The 9544-nt window shown below is 38.9% G+C and overlaps 1 long non-coding RNA gene across 1 annotated transcript; it reads right to left on the bottom strand.

Moving 5' to 3' along the window:
* Positions 1-2276: 2276 nt before the first annotated feature.
* Positions 2277-8144, bottom strand: LOC123380095. Its single transcript, XR_006585401.1, has 3 exons — positions 7345-8144; positions 6693-6808; positions 2277-2802 (listed from the first exon to the last, which is right to left on the bottom strand). It is a non-coding gene; the product is annotated as an uncharacterized LOC123380095 (long non-coding RNA).
* Positions 8145-9544: the final 1400 nt, after the last annotated feature.

The following is a 9544-nucleotide window of genomic DNA, read 5'->3' on the forward strand; positions in this document are numbered from 1 at the left end:
AATAAAGTCTATTTTGTTCTATGTAAGGATTGCTACTCTGGCTTTATTTTGATATCCATTTGCATGATAAATGTATCTCCATCCCTTCACTTTCAATCTGCAGATGTCTTTAGGTCTGAAGTGAGTCTCTTGTAGGCAGCATATAGATGGGTCTTGTTTCTTAATCCACTCTGTCATACTATGTCTTGATTGGAGCATTTATTCCATTTGCATTCAAAGTAATTATTGATAGGTATGTATTTATTGCCATTTTGTTACTTGTTTTGTGGTTGTTTTTGCAATTTTCCCCTGATACTTCCTTCTCTTGTTTTTTTTTTTTTTTTCTTTCTTGTGGTCTGTTGGTTTTCATTAGTGATATACTTGGATTCTTTTCTTTTTATTGTTTGAATATCTGTTACTGGTTTTTGGTTTGTTGTTACCATTAGGTTTGTATATAACATCTTCTGCATATAGCAATGTATATTAAGTTGATAGTTGCTTAAGTTTGAATCCATTCTTTACTCCTCTCCCCTCGCATGTTTTAGGTATATGGTGTCATATTTTATATCCTTCTATTTTATGAATTCCTTGACTGACTTTTACAGAAATACTTATTTTTTTTTTTTTACTGTTTTTATGCTTTTTCTTTTAATACTCTCACTTATGGTCTCTCTTTTCCACTTAAAGGATCACCTTTAATTTTTCTTGTAGGGCTGGTTTAATGGTCATGAACTCCTTTAGGTTTTGAGAAACTCTATCTTGCCTTCTATTCTGAATGATAAGCTTTCTGGATAGAGTATTATGGCTACATATTTTTCTCTTTCAGCACTTTGAATATATCATGTCACTTCCTTCAGGCTTGCAAGGTTTCTGCTGAAAAATCCTCTGATAGCCTTATGGGATTTCCCCTTGTATGTAACTAGCTTCTTTTCTCTTGCTGCTTTAAAATTTATTTCTTTATCTCTGCTTTTTGCAGCTAGTATTTCTTCAAATAAGTTTTCGGCTCCCTTTTGTCTCTCTTCTTCTGTGATCCCCATGATATGAATATTATTACATTTGATGGAGTCACTGAATTTCCTAAGACTATTCTCAATTTTTATAATTTTTTTTCTTTCATTTGCTCAGCTTGGTTACTTTCCATCACTCTGTCTTCTAGGTCTCAATTTGTTTCTCTACTTCCTCTAGCCTGCTATTTATTCCATCAGATGTATTTTTAATTTCACTTATTGTGTTTTTCATCGCAGATTGGTTCTTTTTTTATCTCTTTGTTAAGGGTCTCACTAATGTCCTCCACTCTTGTCTCAAGTCCTGTGAGTATCTTTATGATCATTCCTTTAAATTCTCTGTGGGGCACATTATTTATATCTGTTTCACTTAGGTCTCTTGCTATGATTTGGTCCTCTTTCATTTTGGACATATTCCTCTGTCTTTTCATTTTCTCTACCTCTCTATGTCTCTTTCTCTGTGTTAAGAAAGTTAGCCATGTCTCTTGCTCTCGAAGGTAATGGCCTTATGAAAAAGAGACACTATAGAGTCGTGTAGTACAGTGTTTCCTGTTCCCCAGGACGTGGCACTTTAGGGAGTGTGTCCTATGTGTGTTGTGTGTACTCTGCTGTTGAGTCCTAGCCTCTTTTTCCTTCAGTCCAATCATCTGCAGAGGCTATCTTTGCCTGTTGTGGGCAGTGTTTGGTCCCTGACAGGTAGGGCACATTTTAACAAGGTGTGCACTGGTGCGCTTGTGAAATGAAACCTGCCACCACTGCTGCCAGAAGAGAGGCCATGCACAAGGCATGTCGGAAGACCCAGTGCCGGTGAAGTTTGTGCCAGTCTTCTGGGGGAGGGGGCCTGCAGTGCTGGGACTGAGGCAAGCATGACTGGTAAGGGCAGACCTGCCAAAGTGCAGGGGGACCGGGCTTGGTATAAGCAAGTTAGGCAGCAAATGTTGATGCTCAACTGGTTCCCACAGGTGGCCCTGTGCTCATGTTGAAGGGCAGAGGGAGGAAATGACGCTTGCCAGTTTCTTTGTTCCCAGAGGGGTCTCCTTGTGATCCCTGCTTCTCGGGGCCATGCTCTGCAACGAGTACATCACTCTCCCTCCCATAGGCCACAGGTCTTTTTCTTTTCTTTTTCTTTTTTTAAAGTTTATTTATTTTTGAGAGAGAGACAGAGACAGAGAGTGAGCAGGGGAGGGGCAGAGAGACAGACACAGAATCCAAAGCAGGCTCCAGGCTCTGAGCCATCAGCACAGAGCCCAACTTGGGGCTTGAACTCATGAACCATGAGATCATGACCTGAGCTGAAGTCGGATGCTTAACTGACTAAGCCACCCAGGCACCCCTGCCACAGGTGTTTTTCAAACTGTTCCTTCTATGCTGTATTTTCACTGGCTCTGGTGCTGTCTCCACGCAGGTGGAGACTCAGTTTCCTAACACCCTCCAGGCTCCCCCCAAGCTCAGTAATTTTTAAAATTCCAGTATTTAAGTTCTGTTAGTCGTAAGAACTTGCTAAGTTTGGCCAAATGTTATGGGGATTCATCTTCCTTGTGCAGGCTCCCCAGCATGACAGTCTGTTTCTTGCCCTTCTCTGAGACCCAGCTCTGTCCAGCCATAAATGGCCATGGTTTCTTTCACTCCCAAACCACACCTTCACTCTTCTTACCTTCTTCAGTATGGCTCTTCCCTACCTTTAGTTGCAAAGTCTGTTCTTCCAGTCTTCGGCCCATTTTCTGTGTTATTTACGCTGATGTGAGTGCTATCTAGTTGTGTCTGTGGGATGAGGTGAGCTTAGGGTCCTCTTACTCTGCCATCTCCCCAGCTTTCCAACCTGCAAATAAATTTTTGAAATAAATTCTTAGAAGTGAGAAGTTTGTGTCAAAGAATATATGCAGTCAGATACTACTGAATCCCCTTCCATTCTATTTATATTCCTAGCCAGTATCCCTATGTAGTTACCTTCTATAATGTGGTATATATGACTGAAAATAACAATGTGTATTCTCGAATTTTTGGTGTCAGTTCTGTTTGCTCCTTTGGCAAAATTGTTAATTATGCTGTTTAAATATAGTTTTATTAATTTTTTAACCTCCTTTTTTAAATGTTTGTTTATTTTGAGAAAGCTAGTGTATATGTGAGTGGGGGAGGAGTAGAAATAGAAAGGGAGAGAGAGAGAGAGAGAGAGAGAGAGAGAGAGAGAGAGAAAGAGAGAGAGAGAAAGAGAGATAATCCCAAGCAGCTGATAGCACAGAGCCTGATGCCGGGCTCAAACCCTCAGACCACGAGATCATGACCTGAGCTGAAGTCAAGAGTCGGGTGCTTAACTGACTGAGCCACCTAGGCACCCCTGTAGTGTATTTTTCTGTCCCTTTATGTTCAATCTTTCTATGACATTATGTTTTGTGTCTAGTTTAAATAGCACATACTTGGATTTTGGTCATGTTTTAACTTGTTATGATGATGATCATAATCATCATCACTATTTTATTTTGCTTACTTTTAGTTTCCATTCCTACCTTCTGTTGGATTTATGGAGATTTCAGGTTGCTGGGGCTTTTTAAGGGCAAAATATATCTTAAAAGCACAACATTTTCTTTGTTATAATTTTTACCTGTGGCTTTTTTATTTCAGAAATTGGAGACCATCTTTTCATTAAGCTATAGTTCCTTCCTTCTCTTCCAGTTTAGGGAAAGTTGGAGAAAAGCTTATTTTGTAGAAACTAATTTGAAATTATTTCATTTTTAAGTCATAATTTAAGTGTATATAAAGCACACAAGATGGTATTTCACAGTGTATGAGGCTGTTGAAAAAATAACATTTTCATTGTAATCTTTTGTACTGTAAAAATTTCCTATAAATACAATCAAAGAGACTCTTTTGAATATTCCTGTTATTAGGAAATATGCACTAAAATATTTATGGGTAAAGATTCATGATGTATGTAACCTATCTGCTGATGGTTCAGGAAACTAACTATAGATACATAGATCTGTTAGAAGGAAAGGAAGAGAGGGAATGATGAAAATGAATGGTATGCAAGAGAAAACAAACGTTGGTGGGGATGTGGAGAGAAAGGAACCCTCTTGTGCTGTTGGTAGGAAAGCAAACTGGTACAACCATTGTGGAAAACAGTATGGACATTCCTCAAAAAAGTAAAAACTAGAACGACCCTATGATCCAGCGATTGCATTAAAATTATTTACCTAAAGAATACAAAACACTCATTTGAAAGGATATATGCACCCCTATGTTTACTGCAACATTATTTACAATAGCTAAATTATGGAAGCAGCCCAAGTGTCTAATGATAGACGAATGGATAAAGAAGAAGTGGCATATAGATACAATGGAATGTAATTCAGCTATAGAAAAGAATGAAATCTTTTCATTTGCAACAACATGACGGGATCTAGAAAGTAAAATGCTAAGCACAATAAGTCAGTCAGAGAAAGATAAATACCACATGATGTCACTCATATGCAGAATTCAAGAAACAAAACAAATGAGCAAAAGAAAAAAAGGGAGACAAATGAAGAAACAAATCCCTAACTATAGAGAGCAAACTGATGGTTAGCAGAAGGGAGGTGGGAGGGGGGATAGGTGAAATAGGTGATAGAGATTGAAGCATACACTTATCATGATGAGCACTGAGTAACGCATAAAATTGTTGAATCACTATATCATACACCTGAAACTAATATAACACTGTATGTTAACTAGACTGGATTTAAAATAATAATAAAAATTGTTTTTAAAGGAAAAGAAAGTGAATGGTATAAAATGCTAACAACAGGTAAATCAGGGTGAAGGACATATGTGTACTTGGGGTAGTATTTTTATTTCGGAATATTTAAAACTTTGAAATTATTTCCAAAGGAAGAATTTTAAAACTCCATATTTAATAAAAGGTTAAAAAGACAGTTCCTTTTGTGAAATTTTTCATTTCACAGTAAGTAAAAATAAATAAATAAACCAATACATTAATATTTTTGATGATTGGGTGCCACCCAGTGCTCGATTTCTGCAACTACAAAACTTGCCAATTCAAACCCAACTTCTCAAAACTGTTTTTGGAAATAGCTTTTGTTGATTTCTTTATGATGGCAAAATAAGATTATGAAAAAATGTGTGTGATATCAAAATCAGTAAAAAAAGAAAAAATGCCACAAGCTACTAAACTATGAAGAAAAGAGCCATGCATTGTGATCTCAAATGCAGATTTCTGCCTCCTTTAAATTTTATCAGAGTCTAAAGAAGACACCAAAGTAAAGAGAGTATACACAAGGACTCTGATCAGTACACAGAGTAGTCAAAAGCAGAGGTTTATATATAATCCATGATAATTATATGGTATAGAATTTATTCAAAACATTCATATACTTGGGGTGCCTGGGTGGGCCAGTCAGTTAAGCATCTGACTTCAGCTCAGGTCATGAGATCATGGCTAGTGGGTTTGAGCCTTGGGCTCTGTGCTGACAGCTCAGAGCCTGGAGCCTGCTTTGGATTCTGTCTGCCCCCTCTCTCTGCCCCTCCTCCACTCACACTCGGTCTCTCTCTCAAAAATAAATAAACATTAAAAAATTTTTTTAAAAATAGGGTCTTATTTTATTTAGTTTTGATTATTTAAAAATATTTTTAATCACTTCAAAGATAATTATTTTATTCTCCTTCAGTTTGTCTTTTTAGTTATCTTAAGTTCTGGTACTTACATTCACTGATTGTCACTCATGGTGGAATAATTTCTCATGCTTTAACAATTTTTTCCAGCAAACTCAGCTTTAGTTGGGGCTGTGTTTTCTATGAGTCTAGAACAGACTAGACATCTTCCTGTCTTGGAGAACACATTGCATTCTGATCTATTCTTTCACTGAGGCTGTAGACCTTACCTCCACCTCCTTACCCCTTGTGAAACCAAGTCCCTTATAGCCTGTGAATTTATTCTCTTGAGGGGATTATTTTTATATTTGATTTAGCAATTCTTTGAATGGGAGGGTAGATTTTTCTAGGCCTCTTATTGGACTTGGGATGCTTGACCTTGTTAAAGGATGATTTTTTTGAAAAGCTAAAGTCAGAACTTTCATGCAGATATAATATGAAATAGAGATATAATATGAACATGTATTAAAGATTTATTTAACTCATTGTTAATGAAGGAGACAGTACAACGTTAACTAACCCAAATGGGAAGTCAAAGGATCACAAATTTATATGGAATAAAGACATGTTGAAATGAATTTATGAATGAACAAGAAAACTGGCTTTTTCCATGGGGAGGAGGGAAGTCAATCCCAAACATCCTCGGACAGGATATATTTGCACATCTATGGACAAGACATACTTTGCATGCTATCATTCATCCACAGTTTACAGAGCTATAAAATAGCTGACACGCAGTGAAAGGCTAAAGTAAGATACCTGAAAAAGTGGGCTCTAAATAGTGCTTAGTTTTACATTGAAGAATCCCAATAACCTTTTTTGCTGTTTTCAAATATTCTTAGGACTGACAGTCTCCCTTTGACCAAACTTTAATCAGTCTCCTCTGAACTCTGTTGTTGTGGACTAAATGTGTCCTCCCCAATTCCTATGTTGAAATTCCAACCCCCAAGGTAATGACATTAGGAGGTGGAGCCTTTGGGAGGTAAAAATGATTGGGACATGAGGGTAGCGCTCTTGTGAATGGGATTTGTGCCCTTATAAAAGTGGCCCAGAGAGTCCCCTCACCTCTTCCACCTTGTGAGGACACAGCAGGAAGATGGCCATCTATGAATGAGAAACTGGGCTTTCATCAGACATCAAATCTGCTGGCACCTTTATCTTGGGCTTCCCAGATTCCAGAACTGTGGGGAATAAATGTTGTTTAAGTCCTAGTCTGTGATATTTTTGTTGTAGCAGCTCGGACTGACTCAGACATCTCTTTTAAACTCTTGGGCTTCTGTATTTGCCTTTTCATTGTTCAGTTGTAGCAAGAATCCTGCCAAGCAAGTTTGCCTGAATCCCCTGTCCTCAATATTTGGTTGGGTTCCTTGGTCTCCATCACCTCCTAGGTGACGTCTGATTACCCTGCCTGCCTTCAGCAAGAATCCTACCAAGTCAGCTTAGCCCGAATCTTCCTTACCACTGATGTTTCCTCTTAGTAATTTTCCACTCACTGACCCCCACCCCATCCTTGGCTATAAATTCCCACTTTTCCTTATTGTACTTGGAGTTGAGCTTAATCTCTCTCCCCCCACTGCAAAACCCCATTTCAGTGGTACCTACACCTATAGAAATGGTCCTGAATAAAGTCTGCCTCACTGTTCTTTAATGAATGTCATAAATAAAGTTTTTAAACACAACCTTGGATTTCATAGTAATTTCGCAGAGAAGATCTTACCTTGGTAATGATTTCTTTATCTTCATAATGAAAAAAAAAAAAAAAAACCCAAACCACAGTATTTTCTCTTCAATCTGTTGCTCAGTTGGTGGAGCCTAACCTGAGGGTGGGAGTCAGGGATAGCGAAAGAAAAAGAATTACTTTAATATTTCCTCCATGCTCTCCTGAAATTTCTGAGAAAATATAAGGGGCCATAAATAAACATTTGATTATTTATTGAGCAAATAAACATTTGATTGACCCTCGGGAATTTAATGTATCAGACTCTTTATTTATAGAAGAGTAGCGGATGATGGTAGCAGGAGAAGCACTTGCTGATTGGTAGAATACGCACAGGGTACAACTATTTTAGGTTCTAGGGACAGACAGTCCATTCTCCCCCACCTACCACCCCAGACCATTCCTTGTGAAGCATATGTTGAAAACCACTACAGGAATTTGAGAGATGAAATTGCATGCAGGGTTTTCCTTTATATTTCAGGGTTGGACCTTATGGTTTCTGTTTCAAGGAGGGAAGATGAAGCCAATTTGGCTCCTAGATTGTTACGGTAGGGCTGAAAGCCCTTTGGGGACAGCCCTGCATGCCCAGCCCTAGGAACTCTAAAGAAGTTAGGGGGATGAAAAGTCTTTGTGGGGGGTAGAGGGCGATAAAAGTCAGGAAAGATGACCCCTTTCTCTAGCAATAGGCAAACAGCTGGCATTGGTTTTCACTGACTTTATGCCTTTGTCTGTGAGGCAACAGCAGTGTCCTGCACAGGGAGGCCCCTGACAGAGGCAACTGGTGTTTCAAGTAGAAGAGATTAAGAGGATGGGATAAAATGCAGAAGCATTCTGTTTTCCTTTCTTTCTTTCTTTCTTTCTTTCTTTCTTTCTTTCTTTCTTTCTTTCTTTCTTTCTTTCTTTCTTTCTTTCTTCTTTCATTTATGTTGGGGAGAGCACAAGTGGGGAAGGGGCAGAGAGAGGGGGACAGAGGACCCAAAGCAGGCTCTATGCTGACAGCACAGAGCCTGACATAGGACTTGAACTCACAAACTGTGAGATCATGACACGAGCCAAAGACGGAAGCTCAACCAACTGAGCCATCCCAGGTGCCCTAGCATTCTGTTTTCTTAAGTGGGGCGAGCAATGAAAACTTTACAAGATAGAAAAGGCTGTTAAGTTTGTTCCCAACACTTGTGCGAAGTAGAATTCTGAGGTTGTAGGATCTGTGCATATTTTAATTAATTTCACGCAGACCTTGTAAATTAATTTGATAACATTTATATGGTAACATTGAAATCCTGAATAAATGGGAAGGTCAGAATGTAAAATAACATGTGTACTGATATATCCATACTAGAATGGGAAAGAAATTTGGATACTATTAACTTGTTTTTTTTTAAAATCATAATAGGGTCATTTGTGTATTTTTAAAAATTGTTTATATTTTGACAACCATAATAATAACCAGATAATTTTAAAAAGCCAAAGTAAAGCATAAGAAAAAAATACGCATATGCTTGTTATTGACATTATGACTTAAGGGCAATCTTTCACATTTTGCCCTTATACATAACCTTGAAGTGTGATAAATAATACATATCAGGTTATTTCAGTGATAGTTAGAAATACCTATGGCAAGATAGCTTACAGAATTTTTAAGTTGTCTTTGTCCTCTCCAAATTTCAAATCCTTAGGGTTTGGAGGTTTCAGGGATACTTACAGGATTAAATGCAGAAGCAACCAGAAGTCAAATATTCTTCCGGTCTTTTGCAAAAGAAGCAATGAAGCCAGGGGTTGAGACAGGTGGGAGAGCCAAGAAATACAGCTCTCGGGGGTTCCCTGGGCCTGGAAGAGACCCTGTGGAGACTGCCCAACCCTTTGCAAGGGGTAAAGGCTGAGAGCCTCCACAGACCCACTGCCCCTGAGGATGTCAGCGGGGTGGTGAGGGGCTGACAGTGAGGCCTATTTCCAGTTCCCTAGATGCTTCCCAGGAGCTGCATGGCTCAGGGAGGGGACAGGCCCCCAGGCAACCAAGATGGTATCTCCCTCCACCCCAGGACTGAGGGTCTGAATTAAGGTGGTAGAACGTAAAATAAGCCAGAGTTTGCAATCGGAGATTCAAACTGCAAAGCAGGTAACTTCGGCAGTGAGTGAGGAGAGATAGTTTGAGGGGCTGTGTCCAGTGTTGGTGAGCGGAAACCAGGTGTGTGACATGTTT

Source organism: Felis catus, chromosome C2, assembly GCF_018350175.1.
Source record: "Felis catus isolate Fca126 chromosome C2, F.catus_Fca126_mat1.0, whole genome shotgun sequence".
In the NCBI taxonomy this organism is placed as follows: Eukaryota; Metazoa; Chordata; class Mammalia; order Carnivora; family Felidae; genus Felis; species Felis catus.